General features: G+C 41.9%; 1 non-coding gene across 1 annotated transcript; it reads right to left on the reverse strand.

Annotated features, from left to right (window-relative positions):
- Nucleotides 1–4,010: 4,010 nt before the first annotated feature.
- TRNAR-UCG (transfer RNA arginine (anticodon UCG)) lies at nucleotides 4,011–4,083 on the reverse strand. Its single transcript has one exon. It is a non-coding gene; the product is annotated as a tRNA-Arg (tRNA).
- Between the last annotated feature and the right edge of the window lie 213 nt (nucleotides 4,084–4,296).

The following is a 4,296-nucleotide window of genomic DNA, read 5'->3' on the forward strand; positions in this document are numbered from 1 at the left end:
GTATACTCCTGTAACTTGGAGGCTAGTCTAGCCAACCTAGCAGAGCCCTTACCAGCCCCACCTGGATTCAAGATTTTTAGTAGAGGTTTGTGATCAGATCGCAATGTAAATGTTACGCCCCATAAAAAGGTTCTAAAATGCTCTACAGACCAAGTAGCAGCTAGCGCCTCACGCTCAATCACAGAATAATTACGTTCACTCTCTGTTAGTGAGCGCGAAGCAAAAGCTACAGTTACTTCCTTCTTCCCCTCCACTTGCAACAACACTGCTCCTACGCCACACGCACTGGCATCTACAGTTAAAATTGTCTTGCAAAGTGTGTCAAACGGTGTCAATATCCCTGCATTACAAATCTCTTGTTTCACCATATCAAACGTTTCCTGTTGCTTAAGTTCCCAATTAAAACCAACTCCTTTACGCAACAGTTTCCGCAGGCACTCTGTTTTCATTGCAAAATGTTCTACAAATTTGCTGTAGTATTCAATGAGCCCCATAAAAGAAAGCAATTGTTCTTTGTCACATGGAACAGATACGGACTTAATAGCCTTTAATAAGTCTTCTTTGGGTTTAACCCTTCGCCAGAAATTGTGTGGCCCAAATATTCAATTTCTTCAGCAAAAATTTACATTTATCTTTCCTCAGTGTTAACCCTGCTTTTCTGAGTATGCACAACACATCCTTGAGGACCGAATTGTGCTCAGTTTCTGTTTGACCAAAAACCAGGATGTCATCCTGAAAAAACACTACATTTCGTACCCCTCTAAAGATATGTGACATTGCTCGTTGGAAAACACTGGCGGCTGAAGACAGTCCAAAAGGCATTCTAGTGAATTGGAAAGTGCCTTCCATAGTTATGAATGCTGTAAACTGCCTGGAGTCTTCATGCAACCTAATCTGATGGTATGCACTCTTGAGATCTAACTTAGAGAAGAATTTGCCTCCCTTAAGCAATAACAGAAGTTCATTTATATTAGGTAAAGGAAACACATCAGCCACCACAAATTGGTTCACACTTCTCAAATCCACACAGAAACGAAGTTTTCCATCACACTTCTTGGTTATAACAACTGGAGAAATCCAGGAAGACGCCTCTACCGGTTCGATGATACCCTCTTTCATCATGTCATCTAGCATTTTCTTCACTTCACTCCAAACTACTACAGGTACCCTTCTAACTTTGTGCTTCACAGGTACTGCTCCTTTTTGCAAAATTATTTTGTGAACATAACCTTTCAACTCGCCCAACCTTTCACTAAAAACATCTTTCGCATTACTTAAAATGTCATCTAGACTGGCATCACTCCCCATCAACACCTTCTCGTTGTACATTTGTTCCGTCAGAGTCCACAAGGAGTACTCGATCCTCCAATCCATTCTCCTCTGCAACTGATTCAGTCATAGCCACACGCATTCTATACGTATCTTTGCACATGCGTGCAAAATGCCCTTGGCAACCACACTTTCTGCACTCCTTGTTTAGTGCATAACACCATTTTGCATCATTGTTGTGAGAAGAACTCCCACACTTAGAGCATCCTTTTGATTTGCCGAGTTTACCCTCGTACACAGATTGTTTACTAACTAAGCTGCCATTCTTAGAAGCCAAATTTTTCTTTGAAACAAGTGCTACATCCCCCTACCCCGAGGAAATGTCCTTTTTACTAATTTCCTTCATGCATTGTTCCAGTTCTTCAACAATTTTGGCTATGCTAATTGCGTCCTTAAGGGATGGATTTTTCGCTGCCCATAACCACTCCTGAGTTTTTTTGCTCCGACAATGAACTATAAGATGGTCTCGAATCAGTTCATCCGTCATTGCACCAAACTTGCACTTCACTGAAAGTTCTGGTACGCTTGAAATAAAATCATCTAGTGACTCTCCTTCTCTTTGTGGTCTGGTGTAAAATTTGTATTGTGACATGACGATGTTCTCTTCTTTAGAAAATCTCTTCTCCAAGCGTAATTTCGCTTCCTCAAAAACATTCTGTAAAGGTTGACCATCATCATCGCAAATGTCAGGTAAGTACTTAAATATGTGATGAGCTTCCTTGCCAATACTACTTAATAATAAATCTTTCTTCCTCAAAGGTGAAAAGTTTTGTCCATCCAACGCCAATAAATAATTGTCAAATAGATCTGTCCACTCCTCCCATTGAATGGCTAGTTGTCCATGCATATCTAATAGGACAGGCGGTAAATTGATAGAGGAAGCCATAGACATATTACAAATAACTGTAGTGAAGTTGCAAACACAGCTGCAGTACAGTAACAGTAGTTGTTTTATAGTCCACTTTCAGTTTCACTGAAGTATAGCTGTTAAAGTACTTTCCTCTAACAAGAGGTTCTCATGGCAGAAGAAAAAAAAAAAAAAAACACTACAGAAGCTTTTCCAACAAAGAATTCACACAAGGTTACTGTGCACAGGGTGTTGTGGATGAGCGTTGCTGCGTGTCGTCGGAGGTTAGAAAACATTGACTGCGCGTGCGCGCTCTCAATCACAAACTGCTCTCTCCAAATAAGAACCCAGAGACCTCACCCGAATCTCGAAAGGTCTCCTCACAAATTCAATTGTGGCACAGATCATCGGCTTCATCAACAACGGCTCCACCAAAGATCTCTCATCAAGTTCGCCACTCGTCATGCTCCGATTCACACCGTCAGCTGACCGCGACTCGGAGCGCGTCTTGTTCGGGTGTCAGCGTGTCTGATGTGACTGGATCACATCCCACCTTCGTTGCCAAAAAGTGTAGTGACGGGACTGACACGCAGTTTGAGGTAATCCATAAGATTTATTCACGTTGAACAAGACCGTCTCCTTCCTTGTTGCCAGTCACATCCAACTGCCCCGATTCAACCACCGCTCACCCGCACACATTCCAGCTCACCCGCACACATTCCATCCCGAACCCGACCAGCACCATGACAACATAACAACTTTCCAAACTACTGAATGTGTTCAGTTCATTATACGGTTACATTTTGTTGTGTGCTACAAAAAAATACAACCTACAGCAAGATTGTCACATATTACACTTTAAGTTTCTTCCTCTGACTGCAAAGTGAGAGCAGTTTGAAAACACAAATCCCCTTGTGCAAAAATAGACATCAATTTGTCAGAAGTCAAAGCCTGACATTTGAGCTCTGTCTTTGAAGCACAGCAAATGTGACAAGATATTTACAGAAATTAAAGGTGTCTTTATTTATTGCTTGGACTTTCCCAGTGTCCTCTTCAGGATTTTCGGGGCATCGGGCAAAACCTACCCTTGGAGCCCCTGTACTGAATTAATTTTATTTTTTCCCCCTTTGCTTTTAACTCAAGCCTGCATGATGCCCAACAATATTAAATTATATGTTACACTTTAACAGGATCATAAAAAAACAGTTGTCTGGGGCCCCAAAAATCCTTAAAATTACTCTAGTCGCGAAACTGAGGTAGAGGATGGGGGCGCTTTGCCCAGCCCTTAAAATGTCTCTGGACTTAACTGAACCACCAGCCTCGGGGCTCACAGTTTGGGAAACACTGATTTAGAGCAATTATAATAATATTCATGCATTTACACCAATTATTACTACATTGCAAAGTCAAGTACAATAAAAGTGACTCGAGGACTACACTATTTACTGGCTCAGACTGCAAGTAGCAAGAACTTTATTACCAGAAAGAGCTCTTCTGATGGTCATGACAGCCCTTGAGTGCAATTTTACTTTGCTTCCCAAATTTAACCAGTTGCATGCTGGGTTTGGTTAATTACATATTGCATTGCGCATCTGCATACGTACTATGTATGTGTTAAGGCTGGTTGCTTTGTCCGTACCTCTCACTTTCACATTACTCTTTCATTTCATGTTTGACATTCTTAGATAAAAACTAATTTCGTTTTTCCTTTCTCCTTCTGTTGCTATTGTGGAAGTCACAGGGTAAAATGTTGTAGCTGTGTGTATGAAGTCACTGGTGGGATTCGTTTGAATATTAGCAATAAAAACGAATTTTCTGCCCAAAAAAATCTTCTCGACCACGAAGGGACTCGAACCCTCAATCTTCTGATCCGAAGTCAGACGCCTTATCCATTAGGCCACGCGGTCACATGCTCGGTGATGGGCTCCAACTCTTTCCTCGTGCGCTCACGTGCTGACAGAGACTTGATTCTTATGGGGACAAAGGGGACCGTGATCTCTTCTGTGTTGCAACCCTTCCGCCTGGCCGTACTATCACTTCGAAAAACGTCATCATCCTCCATAAAGACCCGCGTTTGTTCCTATAAAAAGGCATGGTTACTGCAAAGCACGTCTGTGCAA

Source organism: Pleurodeles waltl, chromosome 4_2, assembly GCF_031143425.1.
Source record: "Pleurodeles waltl isolate 20211129_DDA chromosome 4_2, aPleWal1.hap1.20221129, whole genome shotgun sequence".
In the NCBI taxonomy this organism is placed as follows: domain Eukaryota; kingdom Metazoa; phylum Chordata; class Amphibia; order Caudata; family Salamandridae; genus Pleurodeles; species Pleurodeles waltl.